Raw genomic sequence first — 10000 nt, 5'->3', positions numbered from 1 at the left:
AAGCCCACCTGAACCACCTGAACATTGATCCTGCCTCATAAATAGCCAACCACCAGCAAAAAAATGATGGGTTTGAATCCCATACGCCCCTGAACCTGCCACCATCATTTCTCGACGCCCTCGGCCATCGTTCCACAGACGGATAAAAGGCAAGAGGACGAAATACTGTCTATTAATGTCCACAACAGCTAGTAACACTACTTTGGTTAAATAAAAAAACAGGTTGCGCCCCCTAGTGCTCAACATCCCATTAGACTGTTGTTGGTTTGTCAGTTAACCAGGCTTCAAACAGCTTTTTCAGGTTGTGATACAAAACATTTATTTAAGATCAACAACCAGAACCCTAATATTTTATTCTTTCAAAACAGTCCCCGGTGGTCAGAGGCGGTATTTCACACTAAACTGTGCCCCGTCGAAGCTTGGAAAAAAATAATAAAAAAACCAACATTATATATTGTATATTTTCTGAATACAATCTTTGAAGGGAAGAAAAATGTGCCACAAATACACACCTTGTTAACACACACACACACACACACAGGCAGGCAATAAAACACACAAACACACACATAAAAACAGACACAAATGAACAGAGACAAAACACACAAACACACAGATAAAAACAGACACAAATGAACAGAGACATACTGTAGGTGTTCATGGACGCTCATAAAACAGGACAAATGCAGTCAAATGAAAAAATACACTGACCGAGGTGTGTGTGTGTGTGTGTGTGTGTGTGTGTCCTGGGGCTACACTGCTGCTATCACAGCTAAGACGATTACCACACGTCATTTGTCATCTGGATGGAGGCAACATATAGCTCTACATTTAATTTAGCACGCTGCTGCTGCTGCTGCTCGCCCTGGTGTGTGTGTGTGTGAGTGTGAGTGTGTGTGTGTGTGTGTGTGTTCCATTGACCCATACATACAAGGCCCTGAAGGAAATAGAGAGAAAGAAAGACAGAGAAAGAGGGAGTAATTGAAAAAGAATGAAAAGAGGAGAACGGGAGAGAGTGTGTGTGTGTGTGTGTGTGTGTGTGAGTGAGTGTGTGTTTGTACACTGGTGCCAGGTACACCATGACAATGTAACACACCTACAAACACACAGGTATACATCTACACACAGTTGGTGCCTTTTCTGCTGAACTGAACTCATGACGTTTTTAACTTTTTCTACTGAACTGAACTCATGACGTTTTTAACTGAATGTCATTATATTTTGTTTCTATTATATTTTATATTTCTTTACTTTTGCTTATTTAAAATATACTATTGAGCAGTTCAAGCTAATCACCAGGAGTATTCTAACCATATTTGGCTTTTTGCTCTTTAGCTATTGCTAGGCTAGCTGTCTGTTTTTTTTGTTTTTGTTGTTGTTGTTTTTTGCTTATTGTGACCCAGTCCTGCAGTTTTGCAGTTTTGTTTTCGCTATAGTTCGACTAACAATGAACCGTGCATATGAACACTTCATGTCCAAAGCTCCTACATGTCTATTTTTACAATTATTTTATTTATTTAAATATTTTGTATTTAATATATACGTTGTTTTCCAGTGGTTTGTTTCAGTGTCTTTGTGGCCATTTTCTTTGTGTTAAATTTTTGTCTAAATTCAGCTGTTACTGTGTAACAGTAACGTTTTTGTCAAAGAGATTTTTTTCTATTATTTTAACAAATGTTTCAAAGTTAAAATACTGGTTTCATTGAACAAATATTGGTTATTTTACCTCACCAAATTAGAAAACTTCACACACACACAGACACACACACAGACACAGACACACACACACACACACACACACAGACACAGATCTTTTCTTTCAGTGTCTGCACATTGAGGAGAAATATCGATCCCAGACTCCTGAGCCTGTTTTAATAAGTTATTAAGAATTAAAAATTGACAAGGGAATCTGATCTGATATCTGTGTGTGTGTGTGTGTGTGTGTGTGTGTGTGTGTGTGTGTGTGTGTGTGTATTCTGGACACATTCCCATTGTCTCTGGTATTCCTTCTCTTGTCTGTTTTTGCTTCAGCTCCTCTCTGCACTTTTTCTTTTTCCTGTTCTTTCCTTTTCAAACGAGGTCCAGTCCATCAGTGTGAGCACACACACACACACACACACACACACACACACACACACAGAGAATAGTATATAAAAGATGGACAGAGATGAAAGAAATCAAGGACAAAGGCGAGGGGGAACATGGATAGAAAACACAAACTTCCAGGAAAGTTTCCTCCCACTGTGACCATGAAGAACCTGATCATAAACCAAAGTCCACATCACCAGCATCTGTCTCCACGTGTCCCTGTCTCACTGTCACAACAACACAAAATGACCTCATGACAGACGCACGGGAGGGGAGGCCCAGGAAGGAAGTAACTTCATTTCCCATGATGCTTTTAGACACTGACGGGAAGAGGGAGAGGATGAAGAAGAGAGGACGGTTGTCTCCTCTGTCCGTATCTCTGCAAACATCTGACCAATCCATCACACTGACACACACACCACTGTGTGTGCGTGTGCAGACTGACTCCATCCACTGTGACACTAAACACCATTCATCACCGCAGCAAAGAGACACACGCTGAGGAGAGGTCGACAGACGACGAAGGCTGATAAAAAAAAATTTAATCAAGCGGAAGCAGAAAAATCTGAATGAAAAAATCTGAACGGACGTGCTGATCTACGTGGCCTATTTCTACCTCAACCAACCTTTAATGTCAAGAACGTGCTGATCTACGTGGCCTTTTTCTACCTCAACCAACCTTTAATGTCACCATGATCCAGGCATCACCAACAGCAGCCAGATGTGGAGTGCAGGCCAGACGGTCAACACACTCAAAGTCTGTGGAGCCCCACTGTTGTTCTTGGCAGCTCCTGGTCTGGATTCAAACTGTACTGTGCAAAAGTTTTAGGCACCATTTACTTCAGAGCTGAGGACGAGGTTGGGATTTTACAAACACACCTATCATCTTCAAAGGCTAAATCTGTTTCAGAATTGTGGGGGGGGGCAGATCCAAACCCAAGGGTTTCTCCAGTCCATCACTGGATCACATCCCAGGACAAGAACAACTCCAAAAGTGAAACACGTGTAGAGACGACCACTCACACTCACAGTCATGCCCATGCCATCTGATTGGCTTGCTGGCTGACGTGCTGTGTCATTGGGTTGACCTTCTGTAGGGCACGGCCCTGTCTACGGTCCACTACCCAGATGAAACAATGACCTTTGGTTGGGAACTCTGACTCCTTTTCCTTAACAAACAGCCGAAACCTGGACCACATGACGATAATGAGTCATTTTAATGGAACAGTCCAGTTTTAAAAAGGTAGAAGGCCGGAGGCTGGAGGAGAAAAACCAGTCTCCTCATTTTATTTCCTTTTTACGAGCGCCGCAGCTCATCTTTTAGCTTCATCCTTCCTCTTCTCCACAGCGGCAGCAGCAGTGGAGCCTTTTGGAAAAACAGCGGAACCCCTGTCCCCCTCCCCCCTGCCCCTGCCGCCGCCGCCGTCGCCTCCTTTGAAGTCATGTGAGGAGCAGATTACGCAGCAGAGCGGTCGACTCCAGATCCGCCTTAACCGGCTTACATCTCATTTTTATGATTTCGTGTCATTTGAAGGTTTTATTTCTTTGTAAAGTGGAGGATTACAGCTGTTGAGGGGAGTCATGCTGAGCAGGAGCAAAGCAGAGCAGGAGGAGGAGGAGGAGGAGGTGGAGAAGGAAAGGTGAGAAAAAAGAAAACAGTCAAAGACTGCAGTTGAATGAGAGTCTCCCTGATGGTTAATACAGTCTTCACTTCATTTTCCTCTAAATACGATTAGTGAAAACTTAAGCCATGGTTTATTGACTGGACATTTTTCAATTTGACAAAGTGAACAACTCTGGTTTGTATGGTTGAGCTGCTGGTTTCCTCCTCCTCCACGACACTAAACCTAATACTGTATATATGGTTTGTGAAACTAATTTAATTACAGAAGAGAGGGGGAAGAGGACAAAGGTAATAAGGTAGGGACAAGGAGACAGGTAAGGACAGGACGAAGAGGAAATGACAAGAGACGAAAAGGACAAAAAGAGGAAGAGAATGAAGATAGTGAGAGGAAAAGTGGTGGGAGAGGAGGAGAGGAGGAAAAGGGGGGGAAAGATGACAGTAAGACAAAAGAATAAAGAGAGAAAAAGGTAAAAAAAAAGAGGAGAAGATGAGAGGGGACAGAAGATGGAACGTCAGAGGATGGAGACAGAGTTGGAGAGGAAGTAGAGGAGGAGCAGAAATAGAGTGGAGGAGTGTATTTAAATGTGAGCTGGTGTTAATGAGTTTGGTCAGAGTGTGGAACAGTCTTTTTAAAGCTGCTATCATTCTCATTAATGTAGTGAATGAGCCGCTGATAGCTGTCATGGACCTCACACTCCAATTAACACACACACACACACACACACACAGGCAGAGGGACAGACAGTGTGTGTATGTGTGTGTGTATGCAGTGTTATTTCTTGTAAAAAAAAAAAGCTTTCTGCGATTTACTATTTCAGCATTTCTTCTCCTTCTTCATCACAGACAGGAGTGGTGGCTCAGCGGTGAGGTACAGACACTAATTCACCTCCACGGGCCGAGGAGCTGGGCGGAAAAATTAATGGAATCTGCCTTTAATTTTGCCGAGCAGGAAACAATATGCTCATGGTAAACGGGGGGGGGGGGGGGGGGGGGGGGGGGGAAAAAAACAAAAGAATAAATAAAAGAAGCCAACTCAGAACAGACAAATGAAACCAGGTCTAATTAAAGTATTATTTTACTCCTTTTTGGGAAAATTTACCTAAAATGAATTGAATACTAGAAAATAACAGCAAGTGAGAAAAAAGTTGGAGAAAAAGGAAAGGATTTTGACTAAAATGTCAGGATTAAAGGTGATGAAGTAAAATATATTTTACCAAAGGTAAATTAGTAGTAAGGATTTTTTAAGTGATGTAAGAAGAAACATTTCTTCTTCTTTTATTTTGTTAAAAATGGACTGTAAAAAGAACGTAACTGTTTAAATGTTGTGAACTGATTCCTGAGTCACTTCCTGTGTCCTGTGGATGGAGCTACAGAGTGATTTACGGAGGCCACCAATCACAGCGTGAGCCTCCGCGCTCTGCTCACACTGCTCTGACAGCAGGCATCAGGTGAACAGACACTTTGAATTAAATTACTTTTTCTTTCTTTAAAACAACATGGTTTCTGGAGGAGGTGCTAGAGGGGAGATGGGAGGAGGAGGGGGAGGAGGAGCAGGAGGAGGAGGAAGAGGAGGGGGAGGAGGTGTGAGGTTGCAGAGGTGACGCTCTGAGCTCTGTAGTGGAACAAATTGAAAGCCGAGCGAGTATCAATCACTGTGAAGCCACACTTAATTGTCCTGGACACATGTACACACACGAGCATCTGCACGTGCACACACACACACACACACAGGCTCCACACACACATAGGCAGACAATAATGACATGTGGGGACGATTAATTGTCCCTCTGGTGTAATTGCATTAATTGCTCATCAGTCGTTCTCTCAGTCGTTTCTGAAAGTCAAGGACGGATCAGTGGAGTGACGTCACATGACTCACAGTTCTTACACTGTGGGGCAACTGTGGAGATGTGGCATCAAACCCACAACCTTCTGTTGACTGTAGGGAAGGTTCAGAATCAAACGTTGAAAATAAATCAACCACAGCCCGTCTGACCCAAAACCAACGCCCAAAGACTCCTGTAGGGGGCACACACCAGTATCGGTAATGGTATCGGACATGAAGAAGTTGTATGGCGCCCTCCCTAGGTGGCAGCAGGTGTCCTACCACAGCACCATTCTGGTCTCATGAAGCCTGGTTCATGGGTTATAGCCCACCTGTACCCATAAACGGAACAGCAGGAAGAAGAAGACAACGACATCATAACAACAACAACACAAACGAGGGAACCACAGAGGAGAATTCTCCATCCACCGCCGTGTCCTGCCCTGTCTCTGTTTGGACAGAACGTTATCACCATCAAGACGTTTGTTACTGTCAGAGAAACTGACGTCGACCCAAAGAACGACTTTGGCTGCAGTTTAAATTCTGAAGTGCGTTTTTTTTTTTCTTTTTTTCTCATATAGTATATTCATATGTCACTTCAGAACTTCGGATTGGAGGACCAGTCGAACCAATGCAATAGAGTGACTTATAATTCGGAAAATACTATTAAAACTGCCTCAGTGTCAGCAGTGATTCACACGTCCAACCAGCGCTCTGAAAGAATCAGTGAACGTGTGGAAGCGGTCAGTGAAGATCGCAGTCCTGTGAAAATGCTGCTTCGGCTAAATTTCTACGGCATCTGTGTTTGTGAACATGTGTTTGCAGCAGAGACACGGACACAGATTTACATTCCTGTTAGTTGGAGTTTAACAGATGAAAGGCTCCGTCACTGCTGGAGTCCAAGTCCAACTCTGCACGTGAAGCACTTTCTGGTCAGAAAATGAAAACATCAGCTGGAAACTAAGAAAGTTCTGTTTGAGCTAGAAAAAATGTTGATATTTAATTCATGAGAAGTTTTCTCCTCACTGTGTTTTCATCAAAAAAATAATTATTAGGATATTTTACTTTCACACTGAAGTCAGTAAAGACTCAGATGTTTTCATTTAAATTGTCACAAACAAACTAAAAATATAAACACATTTTTTAAATATTTTACTTATCTTTTTTATCTTTTTGTTTATTATTGTTTTTTAATGTTAATTTAAATATTAATAGGTTTTGAACTATTTTTGGTGAGTTTCACTTACTGCCACCTACTGGTTGTAACATCAATCTGAATTGTCTTTATTATTTACAAATGATGGTTTACTTTTTAAAAAATCTGTGTACTCTACCTTTAATAAGAACTGTTGTCTATTGACTTTAAACCGTAGACTGTGAGACTGGTGTTCCAAACTGTTGTTGTTGTTGTTGTTGTTGTTGTTGTTGTTGTTGCTCAGTGGTCACCTCTGCAGCAGCAGTTTAAATAAATCCAAACTTTATTGGAATTCACAGTGTGACGACCAAATAAGGTCATGGAGACACAATAAGGATTCACAGCAACGATGCACGTAACTGAGCATGCGTCCATGTGTGTGTATCTGTGTGCGTGTGTACATGTGTGTGTATGTGTGTGTCCGTGTGTGCAGGGCGTAAGTCAAGTGCGTGAATAAGTACAGACATCAATAACCAGAGGACACTTGCATGAAATTACACACAGCAGATCCATCACTGCTGAACAACAACAACAGCATCGACAATGATGACAACAGAGGGAGGAGGAAGGGAGGGAGGAGGGGGAGATAGAGGAGGAGGAGGAGGACGGGGAGGAGGAGGAGGAGGAAGAGGTGGAGGAGGACTTTGGTCACTGAATGCTACACATCCTCACTCCAATCATCTTTAAAGGTCCAATAATTTGATGACATCATCACGTCCTCTGATTCTTCAACCATCACTTTTAGACCTGAGTGTTTGGACCATTAGTAAGAAAAATGTGTGTCCCTAAATTTAAGAAAAGTGGGAAGTTATATAAAATCTGGAAACTAAATAAAATAAAAGTTCTGAAAATTATCAGTAAAAGTCTCTTTCAGTTTGTTTTTGGTTTTGGTTTTTTTTTTATCTGGAAAAATCAACTGCTCTTTTCCAGGCACAAAAACAACTTCATTTAGAAACACAGACATTACAACTGACCAGAGAGAAACAACAAGTCTGACTAACAGCTCAACAGGGAAACAATGACAGAGAAGGAAGTAAAAAAAAAAGAAGAAGAAGAAAATAAGAAAAAGTGTTCAATATTTGTTTGATCCCATTTTGTAAAAACAGACAGTGAATATAATGTCACTCTGACCAGTCCAACACAGAGGCTCTATTAGAAACATCTTTCTAATTTGTTTTTTTTTTTACTTGAAGGCATTTTTGTCTAATATGAATTGAATGTTGTGAAATAACCTTCACTCAAATGTTTATTCCTTTTTTTAATTTCATTTCCATGTCTTACATTTAATTTAAATTTCTCTGACTGATTTAATTTGACTTTAGTTAGTTTGGATTTATTTGTAAATTAAATTAAACACAACAGATTATTTCTCGGTGTCTGTCATCATCTGTGTGTGTGTGTGTGTGTGTGTGTGTGTGTGTGTAATAGTGTCAGATACTGAATGGTGACCTCATGCTGAGAAAACACGGTGACATTTGGGGGAAGATTCGACCACATGCTGATCAGAGAACAGAGCTCTTCAAAAAGAAGACTCACTGACACACACACACACACACACACACACACGTGTGCTCACACACACAGGAGCATGAGTCACTCTCTGATGTCCTTCATCAACAGAGCTGAACCTCAAACTGCACCAAAGAGTTTGAGCGTCAGTGTCCACTGTCTGCTGGACGATCATTTAAACACAAGAAAAACAACAAAGAGAAATGGACAAAAACTGAGACAAAACTGAACGCAATGACTGAAAGTAAGACAGAAACAACAAGGAGGAGGAGGAGGAGGAGGAGCTGTGGCTCAGTGGGACAGATGAAGACACGGTCAGCAGAGAGAAAGTCAAACCTACACAAACTGACCACAAACAGACAAACTGGCAACAAACAGACCAATGACTCAAACACTGACCACCAAATTAAACACAAACTGACCACAAACTGATCACAAAATGATCACAAACTGACCACAAACTGATCACAAACTGATCACAAACTGACGGAATGAGAGGAAATCAACCCTAAAATGACTAACTGTTGGAAAAGTGGAGCAAAAAGCCATAATGAAGACAAAACTGACCTAAAGGAGACGCAGTTGGTCATTTTGCTGTGGAGCAAAAATCCATAATGAAGACAAAACTGACCTAAAGGAGACGTGGACTGGACATAATGAGACAAACGGGAAGAGAATCTGTCTCTTCTCTTTCCCATGTCTCCTCCTCATTTCCTCCTCCCCCCTCCTCCCCCCTCACTCCCCCTCAACACCTCACAAACACAGGATGTAATCTGCTCAGGCCTGCTGACTCAGCAGCTCCACTCCTCAGGACCAATATCTACCTGTCCTTGAAAACACACACTTCAATTATACCGCACTTGAGATTAAACACACACACACACACACACACACACATTCAATAGCTGCTCTGACTGTTTCCCTGAACCCCATGAGGAAATATTGTGAAATTAATTCCTGTGTCCGATTATTGACGCAGGTGTTTCCTCTTGATGGTAATCAGACACTCTCCTGCTCCTCCCTCCATTTGTATCCTGCCATCAAACCAGGACAGAAGTGAACTGCCATTTTTTGCCATTATCTGTATCAGATAATGGCAAAAAAATTCAGGGTCGAACATTGAAAATTAAACCACTATAAGGGAGTTGATACCTACAACAGAATGGTCATACTATAGGTGGACCATAGGTGGACCATAGGTGGACCATAGGTGGACCATAGGTGGACCATAAGTGGACCATAGGTGAACCATAGGTGGACCATAGGTGGACCATAGGTGGACTGTGACTGTGAATTGTCTGTGAAAAACTGTCCATAAAAGAGACAAAATTTGAAATAAAACTGGGCGCAACGAAACAACGACTCAAAGGAAGATGTGACGAAAAACAACCAGACAAGATGAGGTTGGAAACATGGCCACAGGTCAAACAAACAGGAGGAAGTGACTGAATGTGAACAGGAGTCTGAACATGACAGAGGCTGACGACGTACTACACTAGTACACTAGTACACTAGTACACTAGTACAACGACTGAGACGGAGTTCCCACAGTCACATGATCAAAGCTTTACTGAGCAGCAGAATGTTCCAGCAGTCAGTGAGTAAACCAGTGCTAACAGAAGGACCAGTGGTGGTGCATGTTTACTGCATGAACAACCAAACAGAAAATAAAACTATATGTTGGGAGAAAACTTCCAGCATTAGCAGCAGCCTCAGCAGCAGCAGACTCAGCAGCAGCAGCAACCAGCGACAGAACCCC

At 42.0% G+C, this 10000-nt stretch overlaps 1 protein-coding gene across 3 annotated transcripts in view; it reads right to left on the bottom strand.

Annotated features, from left to right (window-relative positions):
* Window positions 1–10000, bottom strand: part of npas3 (neuronal PAS domain protein 3) — a 152055-nt gene that overhangs the window by 130341 nt on the left and 11714 nt on the right. The gene's annotated exons all lie outside the window — the stretch shown is intronic.

Source organism: Cynoglossus semilaevis, chromosome 1, assembly GCF_000523025.1.
Source record: "Cynoglossus semilaevis isolate Cse_v1.0 chromosome 1, Cse_v1.0, whole genome shotgun sequence".
NCBI lineage: Eukaryota > Metazoa > Chordata > Actinopteri > Pleuronectiformes > Cynoglossidae > Cynoglossus > Cynoglossus semilaevis.
The sequence above is the reverse complement of the archived record's forward strand: the minus strand, read 5'-3'. Positions and strand labels throughout refer to the sequence as shown.